The sequence below is a fragment of the Prosopis cineraria genome, unplaced genomic scaffold (assembly GCF_029017545.1).
Source record: "Prosopis cineraria cultivar Desert tree isolate PC_DT_omini unplaced genomic scaffold, ASM2901754v1 PC2, whole genome shotgun sequence".
Taxonomy (NCBI): Eukaryota; Viridiplantae; Streptophyta; class Magnoliopsida; order Fabales; family Fabaceae; genus Prosopis; species Prosopis cineraria.
Window position 1 is genome coordinate 18,035,842 of NW_026555333.1, and position 18,795 is coordinate 18,054,636.

An 18,795-nucleotide genomic window follows, 5' to 3' on the forward strand; every position below is an offset into this window, starting at 1 on the left:
TGCAAAATTTCTTACACCCATACATGACTTGATTGTGAACTGGTTCTATAAGGCTCTTTTAATAAAGTTGTTGAGTAATTAGATACTATTGCAGTAATAGCCTTAACCTCATTGTCTTCCGCATGTACAAGTAATTGTAATAAGCGAGACTGTGAACTTTCATCCATAAAAACTGCATAACATAATTTAACAACCATTTCACCATTGTTCATGACTTAACATAAGAAACGCATAAAATAAGAGTCAAATAACACAGCCAGTTTCAAAACAAATTAACAATATGAATGACATTAGCTAAATTTAAAACATTAAAAGGCAAGCTAAGATTGATCTAATTTAATTTTTTGCCCAAGCATTCAAATAGGCCACTAATGCTCTTCTGTTATCCATAAGCCCAATATATATGTCCCTTACGGTCTTATCTAGCAAGGCCACAATATGCTATCCAAGAAGCGTCTCATCACAAGCAATCTCCTCTATTCCATAAAGTTCCTTTGCAACATCCAACACATTTTGGTCAATTGGTTTTGTTCCACCCTCTATGAAATTAAGAATTGACTTCAATATTGAAACCCTATCCTCTTATGTGGACACCAATCGACTCACTGAATCAACCATTACCATTGTAAGACGTTTTTCCTTCTTGTTTTGACCACTTTCACCTCTCCTTCACTTGCTCCCTGAATTAGTACCACCACTGTATGCATTATTCAAGTTAACCTGCCTAATTTCTAGGAGAGCTCCTCCACTAATGTTTCTTACATCATCACTATCTCCTGATCCTTCAATCAAAGCCAATTGAGGCCTATACACATCTTACGGATCATCAACTACAGGTATCCACATGTAAGTGCCCTGTGCTACAACTGGCTGGACCAACTGTGTCAATTCTTGTGCATATGGAAGTGGTCTATATCTGAATTTACTATACTCAGGATTCTCCTGCACATTTACAAGAACTGAGTCTAGTATATTTATAAAATAAAATATCAAATGTATAGCATGCCATATATAATTGTATACCTTAATCTTTTGATTCCACCACTCCTGCGGTGTTGAAACAGTATTCTTTTCACTATCCCATCCTAAACCGATCCCTTTGTTCAACAGCTTGTCCCATATATTTCAATCTTTCCTCAAATTGTCCCATTTATTCTTCAATTGCCTCTTATCATAGCTTCTAGAGCTCAAAGCATTAAACTATTGCATTAGTGCCTCCCAACCTTCCTTTGACAAGGTAGAGCCTTTACGCTCATTTTTCCTAACTTGCTGGAGAGCTAATTTAATGAATAATTTGGTCTCTTTGGTAGTCCATAATGCCTTCGCTTTACTCATTTTTACTATCAAAATATTATATTCTCAATACAAATGAAATTTAAGGAGTAAAAATCCATAATTGAGTTAAAGTTAAAATATTAATAATTTTACTATCCTTTTTTATCAATGAAAAGTCAATAATAATTGTATTTTTTTTTTGTTTTTTTGGAAACAAAAAGAGAAAAAGATTATTCGATCATGGTTAATTAACCACTTGTTATCTTAGTCACATATACTTGTTGAAAGAGGATGTTATTCAAAAGTAGCCATAATTAGATGGCTTGATAATTTCTACACTTACTCAAAAATTCAAATCATATAATTAAATAGTATGTATTAAAATAAGCAAGTTTGACTAGAAATTTTTAGTCTTTCTCATCCCTTCATTAGTTTTCAAAAATTAAATGAGCTCAAATTCTTATCAAAATGAAATTGAAGAAAAAAAACAAAGCAAGATAGAACAATCAATAGAGCAGTCACCAGAACATATTCCCAGAACACCATGTCATATTCCCGGAACATCAACAGATCAATAGAACAATCACAAAATGCAGTCATAAATAATGTTCTTGCTTACTTATGAATGTTATTTTTTCTTAATTACATCAAAAGAGTTTATATACATCTTTAACTTCTACTGTCCACTTACTTTTTGTCATCTAAGCTGTTCCTCTCTCGTACTTAGAAGATACTGGGGCTAACTGGCTAATACATGTTCTTGTTATGCACAGCAATCAAAAGAAGGCAATTAAAAAAAAACCCTCACACCAGTCACACTAGAATAGAGGCTTCACGATGATCCAAAAAAGAAAAGAAACAGACCAAAACAAGGGCTTCATGGTGGTCTAAAAAAGAAAAGAAACAAATCAGAATAGAGCTTCACGGTGGTCCAAAAAAGAAAAGAAATAGATCACATCGAAGAGCAAAACAAAGGACCACCATTTCCAGATCTAACAAAAAATGCTTGGAGGCTATCATACCTTACAGATCGAAGAGCAAATTGGAGAAGAGGATCGGAGTTCGACGAGCTGGTCGAAATGTTTACTTTTGCACTCCATAGGTTGCAAAACTAGCTGGTTGGAGTTCTCTTAGCTCTGAAATGTCGTCCAAGTCCCAAAATGAGCTTGATCCGTGAAAGAGATGGGGAGAAATCAAAAGGTGAAATGCAGTGACTGTCGACGAAGGAAGGAGAAGCTCAGGGAAGGAAGAGATGAGGAAGAGATCCAGATTTGTGAGATGGTGGAGGAGAGGTGAAGGAGAGATGAAGAAGAAATGGCCGAACAGTGGTTTAATGGCGGATGAATGGCGAACAAAGAGTAGCAGTAAACGAGAAAGGACGAGAGACGAGCTTTGCACGAACGAGAAAGGACGAGAGAGATATGTATCAACTGCAAAAGTGAAGGGTATCATGGTTAATAAATAAATTAGGTATCAGCCATAAATGCCCAATGCCAACTGATCACGTTTTCAAAGTAACCTAGAGGAGCTTTACAAATTTCTCCATTTCAAACGTATATGAAAGTTAGTTTTGAAATCACATTTTATCTGAAACAAGAGACCTAAACAACATTTCACATTTGGAAAGTTAAAATTCAATTTTGGAATGTAAACGTGAGCTTTTCCAAATACACACTAAAAATACCTTATATTTTTTAACATTCAACTTTTTAAAAAATACTTTATATTTTTAAATGGAGGAGTATCTCATTTTAGTTATTATAAAAAAGTAGTTATTAATACTTATAACACTTGAAATTAAGTGATTAAAAAATTTATAGAACAAAAATTGTTATTTGCTATCTCATTTTAGTTATTGTCAAAAAAAAATAGTTATTATTTGATTCAAAGTAGTCACTGATATTTTAAATAGTTGTCGTTATAGTTATTTTACAAAAGATATTAATGTTATAAACGTATCAAAGAATTTGAGAAAAATTATTATATTTTGTGAGACCTTATTATTATTTATATATTTTAATAAGATTTATCTGTCATTTTTCTTTTGAATAACTCCTTTTTTTTTCATACAAGGAAAAACATCTCATTTTTTCAATGTAGATTGTTAAAGAAGATTTATATATATTTTATAAATAAAAGAACTAGGGACTAGAGAGGATAAAATACACTATATAACAATAAAGAAATAAACTTTTTGCTCACCTTTGTTGGAATATTTGAAAAGAATGTTGAAAGTTGATTTATTCCCAAGACCACGTACCTGACAACAATATCATCTTCACTTGCACCTAAGGCATGATCAATGACATGCACCTTCAATCTCGTCATGGACTTATGCAGATAAATCAAGACAGATCTCTCGCTAAATGGACACCACCAAAACCTGGCTGGGTCAGATTAGATATAGATGGTACTGTCCTCAACAATGGAGTTGCTTCTTGTGATGGACTCATCCATGATGACCAAGGCAACTGGATAAAAGGATTTACTAAAAAGCTTGGTTATCACCTTAGTACAGCTGCAGAACTTCTTGGTATACTTGAAGATCTTATTCTTTGCTGGAGAAGCAATTTCAAACAAGTTAATGTTCACTCTAATTCATTAGAAGCTCTAGTGCTTATCCAATCTGAACACAATCCGAATTATCCTCTCAGTTCCACAATAGAAGAGATTAGATGCTTCGTCATGAAGGATTGGGTTATCACTTTCAACCATGCATTTAGAGAATCCAACAAATGTGTAAATTGGCTTGCTCGACATACTACAAGCAATAATTTCAGTACTTTAATTTTTGACGTTCCCCCAAGGATGTCATCTTTTTATAGGACTTGACTTAATTCCTTTCCTTTGCACGGCTTGCTGTGGCCTTGTAATTCAAAAAACAATAGAGAAATAAACATAATTATTTAAAAAAAATCATGAAATAAAAGTCACTGGTTTAAGTAATTTAGATTACTTTTTTGAAATATTATAAATAACACGAATATGATGATATTGTGAGAGTTTATAATATGCATTTGTTAATCTAATTTATACTTCCTTTGTTAAAAAATGTAAGGCATTTTTAATCGAATTTCACCCCAATAAAGTAGTTACTTGTTTTTAAATTAACCCTATTTTTTATATTTATTCTTATTAAATACCCTATAATAAATATAAAGTCATTATTAATATGGACACTTTTAAAAAAAAGACAATGATTGTATCTCAAAAGATTAAAAATGTTTTACATTTTTAAATAGAGGGAGTATTCTGGTATAAATTCCAGCATATTAAATCCTATACATATATCAATTATCAAAATCAATATATCAATATATTAGATAAAATTAAATTATTTTTTAAAATTAAAATTTAGACAACTTAAATTCTAAAGGAGGCTTACTTCCATTGATTGAAGATTCAGCCTCTATAAAGCATAAATGACATTTTTACCTATTAGATCAATTTTTATAGGTCAAACCGTAAAACTAAAATTTTCCATCATTATTTATTTACATTAATCCATTAAGCATTTATTTGAAATCAATGTAAAATAAAATTATTATCCATTATTTTATAACTATTTATCAAGATAATAATTTTTAAAATTATACAAATAGTCAAATACTTTTTATTTTTGAAGAAAAATAAACTTATTAAACATTATCATATGAATAATTTTTACAACTAATTATTATTGTTTTTAATGTTTTACGAAATTTGATAAACATAAATTTACCAATAGTTGAGCTTCTTGAAGTATTTTACGAAATTTGAGGTGTAATATGTTAATATATATATGGACAATACAATCAATAACACTTGTTTTTTTTTTAAATATAAAATATTTTTTTAAAAAGTTTAATACTTATAAATGTAAGGTATTTTTAACATTTTAAGGTGTAATTATTACATTTGCTTTCAAAAATGTTTTCAATAAAAAATTACTTTATATTTATTTTAAAGTAAAATATTTTATTAAATAAAAATAAATATAGAAAGATAATATTAATTTAAATATAAGTAATTATTTTATTGAAAGTAAAATTTAATTAAAAATATTTTATATTTTTTTAACAGACCAATTATCAATTATATAATTCTACCTGATGAATGCTTTGGCTCTACAAGCATTCTATTATCGGATCTGCTTGCAAATATAGGTTATAGTATGTGTTAAAGAAATGCGTTTAGAAAAGCAAAAAAGAAGCAGCAGCTATAAAATAATAAAATAGTGAATGATGTCGTTTATGAGTTATAAATTAATAAATTGTAATTGTAAATAACAATATTAAGGTTAATTAAGTTTTTTTTTATTTTAAATATCATATCTTTTTTTTTTTTGCCTGATTTTAAATATCATATCACATCCCACCGCTGACAGGATTTGGATTGGTACATGTGCAACATAATGATCTCAGGTAATCCTAGCCCTAGGTACCCTCTATAGGCCCTGTAGACATACAAGTGGACGTTCAAGAATAAATCGTCATTACATTCTTATTAAATTTAATTAATTTGTTTATAATTTTCGTATAACTCCATTAATAGCCACTCTATCAGAATTCACTAACTTTGTTGCAGCAAATTATAATTTTTCAAGTTATAACTCCAATGTATGGATGAACGGACTGGAGATTAAGTTATATATTTTAGATAAAAATCTAGTGACGTTAAATGGCTCAATGGCTATGAAACGAAAGATTATATTATTTTAAGTTAAAATTTAAAGATTAAATTGACAGTCAGAAAATTTAAAGACTAAAATTTATATTTTTTATTCTAATATACAAATCACTTATATAATTAATATAAGACAATTAGGCATAATCAATTGAATATATAGATAATTATGAAAAAAATTAACATACTTGATTAAGACTAGGCTATTAATTAACAAATAACATTTATAACTTTTTTCCATCATCTATTAATAAATTTATAACTTGATTGAATAATCATAAGGTTAAGCTACGTTCTGCCTTAAAAGTTTTCATGTAGGTGTGCCATATTTTTTCAAGTTTTTGCTCCTAAGTTTTTCAAAATGGTGCAACATCTCTCTGAACTAACAAATTTAAATGTTTGACTGTTGGTTGATTTATTTTGCTTAGGTGGCATGTTGACTTGACATATTTTAGAAATTAAAAATTGAAAGAAAAAGCAAATACACCTTGGCAAGTGCCTCATCTCCCATTCATACTTTGTTAGATGTCGTGGTAATAAAATGAGAATGACATCTCAAAAAAAGATTGAATGAAGTTTCATAATTTAAAAAAAAAAAATCAAACAAGCAAATAGGCAAAAACAAACTTCAAATGCAACCTCGATCAAGAATAAAACCTAAATCTAAGAGCCACAAGCACAAAAACCCAAATCTTAGAGCGAGCAAAAACAGGAGGGTGATGAAGCTTTGGAGACAAAGCTTTAATGAACACTGGGTTAATCTAAAAAGATCAAACCCGTGGACATATTAAGGTAGAAACCAGTAGGAATCAAACCCAGAAATATAGACAATCATTGTAAGATTAATCTAAAATAGAAAATCAGAAAGATTGAAGGTTTGAAATCCCCCTATTTCGTCTCACTTTCAAACCCATCGCCATTAGACAAAATCTCCATCAAGCATTCTTTCAAATCAATGGAATCCTCCACAATGTCGTTTGGGATGAGAAGATCGGAGTACGTGCCTCATGAACCTCTGACAATTGAATCAAAGGGATCGAGGGAGAGCTTCAAGGATCAAGTTGCAATTTTCATGATCAAACCCAATAATTCAACTATCACTGCTGGCAAGGAAGGAAGTTCCAACCAAGATGAATGGGAATCAATATGAGAAGATGAGATTAATGACCAAACTAATAGTCAGTAGAGTCAAACTTGATAGTAAGGCAACTTTGTACCAGATTGAAAAACATTTGGCAAAATTATGTTAAAAAAAAAAAACTTAAGGATACATGACAAGCCTACTTAAAAACCTCAATTGTAGATTTGTACCTTAATTCATAATTATATATAGTTGTTTGTAAACAGAACACGTTAACCGTATTTTAATTAAAAAAAATTCAATAATACAAATAGTCAATAGTTCTCTAATTGACATCCACTTTCATTTTAAAAGCATAAAGAATAAGTAAAAAACCTCTATTTCTCTTGCACACACATTTACTATTTTATTTTCACATTCGATAGAGATTAAGATCTAAACAGTTGCACCCCTAAAATAATTAATTATGATGTACTTGATGCTATTGAAAACTTTTGATACAGCATTGTTGATATGTTATTTATGAGCATGTTTATAAATAAGTTTACATTTGCTTAGATCATTCATATTGCCAACTTTGCTCATAGCATGAATTCAAAGTCTACAATTAGAAAAAAAATGATTTAATTTTTTTTTGCTTTACTTAGACTTGTATCATAGACATAATGCCTTGTCTATTGACTTTAGGTTTTTTTCTTCCCTTGCTAATGCCTTTGGTTTATATTAAAAATTATTGCCTATTAATTTTATTATATTATTTCTCTAATTTTTAATGTTGTCAGTATGGTACTAATTATTAAATTAGTCAAGGCATTAGTTTACTGAATTGTAATTGAACCACTCTTAATTGAAATAATATTTTTAAATTACACATGAAAAATAACTTAAATGATAATATTGAATTAGTTAGGATACTGATTTACCCAACTTAGATTAATTGTCCAACCTTGCTATTACAAGCATTCCATAATTAACTAGAACCACTAATAAATCAATAAGGAGGGGGAAGAGAGAAATCAACCCAAAGAAAAATAAAAATACAAAACAACACACACACACACTCAATCACAAGACAAATAAAAATGCAAAATAACACGCACACACACAAATCAACCAAAAGACAAATAAAAATATAAAATAACATAGTTTTGAGATATTAACTTTTTAAAAAAAATATAAAAATTGGTACTAATTCATTTTAACTTGTTCTAGTTAGTTGTCCATTGGTTCACTTTCTGAACTCTCTAAAGGTTCTAGGGACTTGTGGGTTGTGTACCTGTCTATACTCGAGGTAATCGAGATCTCTCTAGCACTCATGGATTCTTCAGGTACACATGAATAACTTCATTCTATCATATTTTATTATACATATAAATTGAGATATTAGATTCTATATGTGGCATCAGAGCTTGGTTACGAATTTTAAATTTATATATATCTCAATTTATGTATTTGAATTCATGCTTCTTCTTTGAGTTATTTCAGTGTTGTTTTTTTTTAAAAACTGTTCGTGCAAGGGAAGGTCGCAGTTCACGGCGTCTTCCTCCTTCGCTGGAGATAGGGTCGCCGGCGTCGTCTCAGCCTTTAGCTTCGGTCGCTGGCGGCAGCTTCCTCCCGTCTTCCTCGTTTCTCTTGTGCGGCAGGAGAAGATCTAGACACGGATCATGAACCGGATCCCTATGAGTTCTGGGCCCATTTTCATATGGGCCCAAATCTCGTTAAAAAAAAAGAGAAAGGGTGGAGGCAGAATCGGGTCAGAAACCGGATCCTAGGGATCCGATTTCATGGAGATCTGGGCCTAAATTTTCGTTTGGGCCCAGACCAGATTAAAAAAAAAAGGATTTCTGTTAATTACGTTTTGACCCCAGGATAGAATTACCTCATTCGGCCCAAAATTTATGGAATTTCCTCCGTGACCCCAATAAATTTCTTAAAATTATATTTTGGTCCCCTTAACTTCTAGAATTGTAATTTTGACCCAAATATCTTTCAGAATTACTCATTTGCCCCTGATTACCTTTTAAAATTTTACTTAACTCTTAAATTTATTTCCTAATTCCCAAAAGATCTTAAAGACTTTTAAAATTTTTTTGTTTTGTCCTAAGGTCATAAAATTTGTGACTTTGTGAATTACTGATGATATTTAGGATCTTGTAGCAGTGACAATGGACATACTCCATAGGTGTGACATTATTAATGTGATTTTGATGGTTGGCTTTGAGGATAGGCTAATAGCACTCTTTTAATGTGTTAGATATTTGTTGTACCCTATAGGTATAGAAATGTTTAATACATTATTTTGTATGGACTTTATATGAGCTAAATTTTTTTATGGTATATGAGCCTTCTTGGTGCATAATTATAGTTGCCTAATTGATAATCGCTTGTTGGGAAATTCTGTTTTATAATTATGTTGTGCATGCATAATTAATATTTCCCATTTTCTGTTTTGCGATTTTAGTTTTTGCTTTTACGCAACTATCCTTTGTGAAGGCTCTCAATGGAACTAACTATGATGATTGGAAAGAGTCCCTCAATATGTATCTGACCATTTCTGAGAAAGATTTAGCTCTGAGAAAGCCCAAGCCTGCGGATCTCTCTTTTAAGTCTAGTGCTTCTAAAATAGCCTTCCATAAACAATGGAGTGAGTCCAATCAGATTTGTCTAGCGATCATCAAGTATACAATTGAAAAGGGAATTAAGGACAGCATTCCTGAAAATGATACTGCAGTGGAATACTTGAAAGCTATTGGTAACAAATACAAGAAGTTTGACAAGACACAAAAGAACTATTATCGGTCACATTTTGACAGCACTCGATATAATGGAGTTTCTGGTGTCAGGGAGCACATTCTGAAGCTTGTTCATTACTACAACAAGCTTAAGTCATGTGGGATTGATTTGGGTGAAAGTACCTTAGTTTACTGTGTTCTTCAATCACTGCCATCAGAGTACGCATTCTTGAGGACTTTATACAACTCACAAGAAGCTGAATGGTTTGTTGATAAGATGATATCGATAGTCACTCAAGAAAAGAAAGCTATAAAGAAGAATTCCTCTCACTTAATAAACTATGTTTCCCATGGCTCTAACAGCAAATCTGGAGGGTCATATAAGAAAAAGGGGAAGAAGCAAGATGCCCCAAAGCCTAATAATCCAACCTTTAAGAAGGATGGTGATAAGAGTGAGAAGTCGAGGAAGAAACCCTTTAAGGGGTTATGCAATTATTGTAAGAAACTGGGTCACATTAAAGCTAATTGCTTCAAATTGAAGAATAAACAAGAAAGTGAAGGTACAACTCTTCAAATTGCCCCTCTAGCTCTAGTTTGTTTTAAATTTAACACCATTGAAACTTCTTTTAACTCATGGGGCTAGATTCTGGTGCCACTGTACATGTTGTGAATTCTCTACAGGGGCTAAGAAACCAGAAGGTTCCAAGTGAGGCACAGAGGTCAGTCTTTGGCATAGCAGGGAGCAAGGCATCAGTTGAATGCATTGAAACTGTTTCTTTGTATTTACATTCTGGTCATATTTTACATTTGAACAATGTTATTTATGTACCTTCTGCGAAGAGGAATTTAATTTCAACTTCTGTATTGAATATTTGTGGCTATTTATTCTTCTAAGGAAATGGGAAAATTGACATTTGTTTTGATTTCATTAATGTTGGTGTCGCTTCCTTGATATATGGTTTATATCGATTGAATGATTGGTCACTTGAACTTCCTAATCTCCATATCAATACTGCTATTGGGCATAAACGTCAAAGGCCCAATGATAATTCCTCTATGTTATGGCATCGTCATTTGGGTCATATCTCTAGAGAGAGATTGGAGAGCATGACCAAGCAAGGTGTCTTACAAGATCTTGATTTCTCAAATTTTGAGACTTGTGTTGACTGCATAAAAGGAAAATTCCCTGTTAGAGCTAGAACCAAAGGGGCAAAGAGGTCTGAAAACACTTTAGACCTAATCCACACTGATATTTGTGGACCTATCACACCTCCAGCTATGGGTGGTTTCAGATATTTCATCACATTCACAGATGATTACTCTCGTCATGGATGGATTGAACTCTTACGTGAAAAGGGCGAGTCTCTTAATGCATTCAAGACCTTTAAAGCAATAGTCGAATTGAAATCTGGCAAGTTGATCAAATGTGTGAGATCTGATAGAGGAGGAGAATTTTATAGGAGATATACTGAGACTGGTAGGAACCCTAGGCCATTTGCTTTGTACCTTCAAGAGCATGGCATTGAAGCTCAGTATACTATGCCTGGCACCCCCGCAGTAAAATGGGGTTGCAGAAAGGCGAAATCGTACTCTCATGGATATGGTTAGGAGCATGATCAGTCACTCCTCACTGCCAGAATTCTTGTGGGGTAATGCACTTAAAACTGCTATTTATATTTTAAATCAAGTTCCTATCAAGTCAGTTCCAAAGACTCCATATGAGTTGTATTTTAGAAGGATTCCTGCGTTGAAGCATATGAGAGTTTGGGTTGTAAAGCACAGGTAAAACCTTATAATCCACAACAGATGAAGCTTATTGCTAAAACTGTTGATGGTTTCTTTATTGGCTATTGCATCGGATCTCGTGGGTACAGATTCTATTGTCTAAATCACACTATTAGGGTAATTGAATCTGACCGAGCTTATTTCTTTGAAGATGCCCTAGACAGTAGGAGCTTTGTGCCTAGGCATATTACTTTGCATGACGAAAGTAGCATCTTGCCTATGCCTATCTTGACAACCCCTCATGTTGACAAAAATAATGCCGTAGATTAGGATGAAGCTCAAGATGAACCACCTTTAGAGGATGATAGGGATCTGGTTGTTGAACCAAGACGATCTTAAAGGGTTCGCAGGTCTGCTATTCTAGATAATTACATGGTGTATTTGCAGGAATTTGATTCAGATGCTATTGATAGTTTAGACCCAATATGTTACCAAGAGGCTATTTCTAGCTCGCATTCTTCTAAATGGTTGGAGGCTATGAGTGAAAAAATTGCCTCTATGTACCGCAATCACATATCGGAGCTTGTAGAGCTACCAAAGGGGTTTAAACTAGTGGGTTGCAAGTGGGTCTTTAAAATAAAACGAGGAGCTAGAGGTAAAATTGATATATATAAAGCCAGACTTATAGCTAAAGGCTACAACCAAAAAGAAGGTATTGATTACACAAAAACCTTCTCTCCGGTATCCACCAAAGATGCTTTTAAAGTGGTAATGGCTTTAGTTGCATAGCTTGATCTTGATCTTCACCAGATGGATGTTAAGACTGCGTTCTTAAATGGCGATTTGTATGAAGAGGTCTACATGACACAACCTGATGGTTTTGTTGAATCTGGTAAAGAACATCTAGTGTGCAGATTAAAGAGATCCATCTATAGGCTAAAATAGGCCTCTAGGCAGTGGTATCTAAAATTTGATGAAGTTATCACCTCTCTCGAGTTTTGTTGAGAATGTCTCAGATCAGTGCATCTACCAGACATTTGATGGGAATAATTTTGCCATTCTTGTTCTCTATATTGATGATATCTTGTTAGCCAGCAATTTAATAAATTTTTCAATGAGATAAAGCGCCTATTGTCTTGCCATTTTGACATGAAGGACATAGGTAAAGCCTCCTTTATTCTTGGGATACAGATTATCGTGATAGATCTCGTGGTATTCTTGGTTTATCACAGGCCACTTATATTGAGCGTGTACTTAAGAGATTTAGAATGGATTCATGTTCTCCTTCACCTGCTTTTGTACAGAAAGGTGAGCTGTTGTTAGAGTTACAGTGTCCCAAGGATGATAAGAAGAGGGCTAAAATGAGAAAGATATCATACGCTTCTGCTATCGGCAGCCTTATGTATTTCAAGTATGTACTCGATCAGATATAGCCTTTGCCATTGGAGTGCTAGGTCAATACTTAAATGATCCAGGTCCGGATCATTGGGAGGCTGCTAAGAAAGTGATGAGGTATCTTCAAGGTATGAAGAATCATATGTTGACTTACAGAAGGTCAAATTCTCTTGAGGTTGTTGGGTATTTTGATTATGACTTTAAGGGATCAGAAGATCTTGAGATTTTTGGCTTTTCAGATTTAGATTTTGCCTCTTGTCTGGATGATCGTAAATCCACGACTGGCTATATTTTCATGTTGTCTGGAGGAGCTGTCTCTTAGAAGAGTGTGAAACAGACACTTACGGTAGTTTCATCCATGGAAGCTGAGTATATTGCTTGTTTTGAGACTACACGTCATGCTATATGGCTGAGAAAGTTGATATCTGGCATGCACCTAGTTGAGTCAATATCACGTCCTTTGACCATTTATTGTGATAACAAATTTGCAGTATACTATGCTAATAATCACAGAAATTCCACCGTACAAAGCATTTTGATATCAAACTTATGTTTGTGAAAGAGAAAATTGCTGAGTCTCAAACCCATGTGGTACACATTCCTGGCACGCAGATGCTTGCAGATCGGTTGACTAAGGGCTTACTGTAAAAGTTTTTCAAAATCATGTAACTTGTATGGGTATTGTGAATTCCTTTGATGCCCTAGTTTAGTGGGAGCTTGAGAACCTTTTTATGTTGCAATTTCTCTTTAGGCTTTTTTTTTCTTCTGTGAGTTATTTTCAGTTCAGTTAGATGCATCTATATCATTTGTATCCCTATAGGATTCAATGATTCTGTTGTAGTACACTATACATGTTATTTGTTTCCCCATAGGAATTAGTGATTGATGTTGTTATCTTACTGAGCTGTGTTTTGAAATAAAATTTCATGTTTTATTTAGATTGTGAGATATCATATCACTTGTTTTCCCATAGGATTCAGTGATTTTGTGAGTTTCATTTTCTAAATTTTGTTTGTGGCTTGTTTATACAACTTGCTTAATTAATGCAATCCAAGTAGGAGATTGTTGGAATATTTATTTAATTATGGATTAACATTAATTAATAAGCCCAAACAGATTGGTTTTTATGATCTTGTGTAGATCGTGATAGGAGGACCACACAAGTGAGCCCAATGGGTAGAGGCCCAACCCACAACCTAGTAGCCGTCAGTTATTCCCTATCTCTTAACTGACTGAGTCAGAGATAATAAGATATATAATTACTTATTATTTAATAAGGCGGTTACCGATCTGATCTATATAAGTCGATTAGTCGATAATTACAAACACACAACTCATTCTTCTACTTTCATTATCTCTAAACTCAGTCAGTTAAGAGATAGGAAATAACTGACGGCTACTGAGTTGTGGGTTGGGCCTCTGCCCATTGGGCTCACTTGTATGGTCCTCCTATCACGGTCCACACAAGATCATAAAGACTAATCTGTTTGGGCTTATTAATTAATGTTAATCCATAATTAAATAAATATTCCAACACACTTTTTAATTGGTGTTCAAGGGTTTTAACTTCTACATCAGACACATAGCTGGTTTCTAGTCTGATTGGCAATTTGGTCCAATAATGGCAACACTGATAATCTCTCTCTCTCTCTCTCTCTCTCTCTCTCTCACACACACACACAATTGAAGCATTGATCTTTTTATTCCTTATTCTTTACTAACAAATTAAATAAATTTTTTCTATGTGTTATATAATAGAATTTGAGAAATATACTGTACTATTAATACATCATGAAAAAAAATACACTCATTTCACATAGATTTCATGCAAACATGAAAATCGTATCCTGCTTCATTTTTCCATAACAATCACAATTGTGATATAGCACCGTAAAGTTTCCCCCTTTTCAGTTATAAGAAGCATCCATCAAGTAGTATATACTTCTCTATCCTACTTGTAATTGTAGGTAATTTCTAACATTTTTATTATAATTTAAAAATCTAAAACTTCATTAACTTTGGATAACAATTTAATAAGTTTTTAATTTTATTCATATTAAACGTATATATTTAAAATAAAATATTATAACATTTAATAAACTTTTCAACATTTAATAGAGGTATCAAATGAACATGGTATTCATTGAGATATCTTATAAATAAAATTAAAATAAATATTTTCCTTATTTATAAAACAGGACCAGAGTAGTATTATTGAAGATAGAATTGTCCATGGAAGTTATTGCAGAATAAAAGTTTGGTTGAGTTTGTGTGGAAGACAGGAGACCCAATTCCCGGATTCCTTAATATGAATAAGACATATAGACATGCATGCATGTGATTCATGTCCTATCCCTACCATCTCATCCCATTCTCGGAACACACCATGTGTTTCTCTGTCTCTTTGCACCTCCACATTCCAACACCACTTAACACTCTCCAATTTCATCATGCTTTTCACTTTTCTTATAAATATGTTATCCGTGTTATAATATAAAATATTTTTTAAAAGATTTTCTTCATTCAAGATATAAAATATTAGGTAATTTTTATAATTATTTTTTAAATTATATTTTTACTTCACTTATTACTCATTTTTTAAAAAAATAATGGATTAGAGTTTCAATTATCATTATTAAGACACTTATATATAATGTTAAATAAGAGTATAATTGAAAAGATATACATTTTTTTAAGATATTTAGGTTTTGCCTAACTATTTTTAGAATTGTGAAGTAGTTTTTAATACTCCATATTATGATCTAGAAAGAATAAAGTCTTTTTATTTTTATTTTTATTTTGCTTTTGTTAGGTGTGTTTTTTTTTGCGTTAGTTTAAGATTGGCACTCTTAGAACCACACCATCTCTTTGGCTTGTCTAGGAAAACATGTAATTAATCATATGTTCACCACAAAACAAAAGGAATAATTTGTGATGAAAAAAAAAATATTCATAGCAAATCCACCACCAAAAAGAAAATTTTTGATACCTTGATTTTTAGGGAATAGTCTATCACAATTCACAAAATCAATTCGCAACAATTTTTTTTTATTGTGGTAGCAAAATTTAGATTTTCTTATGAAACTCCCATACATTTCTAGCTATTAATTTAGGATCTGAAAGCATTTCATATATATATACATATATAGTTTTTTGATTTGGTTGTGTTTGTGATTTTACTAGTTTTAACTTGGCTGTCTTAGAACCAAATCATATCTTAGCTTGTCTAAGAAAAATAGATAATCACAGAGCAAAAAAGAAAATTTGCGAGCAAAAAATTTGTGATTGTGGTGGAATAGTCCGTTTACTAAGTATATTTGCAACAAATTAATTCTTTTTTAACAGTCACAAAAATTTTTTGATCTTATGAACACTATAATCTAAATTTGCCTTATATTAATGGCAATTTTTTTTAACTTTGCCTTGTATTATTAAGGATTAAATAGAGTATCGTTTATGAATAATGCAATTTATTTTGCATATTTTATTTTATATTCCTTCCATTCAGCATAAAGACATATCTAGCAACTTAATTGTGAGGTGTCTACCTTTGCCAGAGAGATAATCTCTATTATTGATGGAGCTTAATTTCTGTATTATAAAAAAGTATTATAAAATTTTTTGTCTTTAAAATTACACAGTTTTTACAAGTTTATTATTATTTAATAGGGTATCTCATTGTGTCAGTAAAAAATTTTATTAATACATTCAAAATTAAGGATATTTTTTTAAAAATCTTTATTAATTCCATCTTAAAAGACCGAAAATGAATTATATTTTTTCAATATGACACTTTAAAAAAATGCTTTATAGTATTAAATAGATAGGGTATATAGTTATATAAATTATTTACATCCATCAATTAGTTTATATGTCAAAATATAAGAAAATTTGATCAAAAATAAGCTTTTATTAATTATACATTTTCAATATTACCATTTAAGTGGAAAGAGAATCAAATGATTATAGCGTATCGATTAAGTATTGAGATTTAAAGTTATATTAAATGAAAAGCATTCCTAAAAACTTATATTTTTATTTTAAAAAAATAAATTTATAAAATATAATTATTTAAATTTTATTAATACACGGAATTTTATTTTAAATTATTTTATAATTTGAGAAAGGGAATTTAAAGGGACAATGATGTGCCCCATAGAAATTAATGTTCTAGCCACATGACTTGCTTCTACAAACTGTTGAAATTTTTATTTGTTAATTAACCTTAAAACAAGTACAACCCAATGCAATATATGAGAGAAACAGTAAGTTAATATTGTTTTGAAGGTTGTACTAACTTTTTCTTGAACATTTAACTCTTGCTAAAATATGGAGAGAATCTAAAAGCTGCACAAAACCCAATAAAACTTACGAAAAAAATTAAAAGAATAAATAAAATTGCATGGAATATGAGACGAAGACGAGTTTCATTATTATAACCACGGAATAGTGTAATTTATTTAGATTTTATATTTGATTTTGACATTAATATATGATGTTGGATAGTATTATAGTCATAAGACTTGCTTCTACTCGTCATTAAACTTTGTTAATTCATGTGATCCATGATAAGTGAGATGTTGCTTATCAGTGGATGTCAAAACCCTATGGGGAAGCTATTAGTGCAGGAAGCTGCACTTCAAAGAGTAGGTGATACTATACTGCATTGCAAGAAGGAGTTCATGAGTGCTAATTGCTTCTGTGTTTGTGTTCGGTTTCTTCTTGAACCCTGATTGGCATTCTTGTGTTTTTTGCATAAGTTTTAGTAACTTCAGTTTTGGTTTGGTTGCTCATGTTGTCCCCAACCTACCCGCTTCAACTTCTGTTGTCTCTATCTCTCTGTTGGCTTCTCAATAGCATTGCAAATCCCAAAGGGTTATTTCATGCCTCTCCTTAAAACCTATGCCACTTATGCCTTTGATTTTATTTATAAGACAAAGAGAGAAGATTAATTTTTATTCTATTCATATAATATTTTATTATTTTCTATATTCATGTTTACCTTTATGTTCTTATTGAATGTTAGTAAAAAGCATTAAAAATAATTCTTTTTATTTTTATTAGTAGTAGAATTGAAAACTTATTAAATTTTAAAACAGAGTTAATAAAATTTAAAATTTTTCTTGATTTCAGTAAAATATATTTAAATTGACTTATATATATAATTAAAGAAAGTATTTGGGTGTTGTTCAATTGTTAACTTGTTATGTTCTTTTTCTTACCTTTGTCTCTTATTTTTCTTGTGTTATAGCCTACAGCACTTTGAACCCAAATTCTCTCTCCGTTTAAAAATATAAAGTATTTTTAATCAAATTTTACTCTCCAATAAAGCAGTTATCGACTTTTTAACTAACTCTATCTTTTCATATTTGCTTCTATTAAATATTCTACAATAAATATAAAGTTATTATCAATAAGGGTACTTTTGAAAAAAAAGTTAATGATTACACATCGAAAGATTAAAAATGACTTATATTTTTGAATGGAGGGAGTATATGTTTAGTTGATTTGAGTCTTTTTATGTAATCATTTTATTTTGATGAAAATGATCCGTTACTAAAACAAAAAAGACTATAAAATGAGGTCAACTATCAAGAACACCATATTTCCTAAAATTATAAATAAGCAACACATTCCATTCAGGAATTAATATAACTAAATAAAAGGTATAAAACTTAAAATCTCACCAACATGGGTTGATTTTAGTAAAAGAAAATGTGACTTTTTAACCATGGGATTTGGGTTCAAGTTTATGTGAACATAAAAAATATTTTTTAAAAAGATAATTTTAATCGATGTTAATAATGTTCGAATGTGAATTAATCATAAAGCCATATTAAAAAAAAAATTAAAATCTCAATAGAGACGTAAAATATTTGGATTTTCTTTCTCTTCCGATTTTGTTAATTTAAAAAAAGTGTG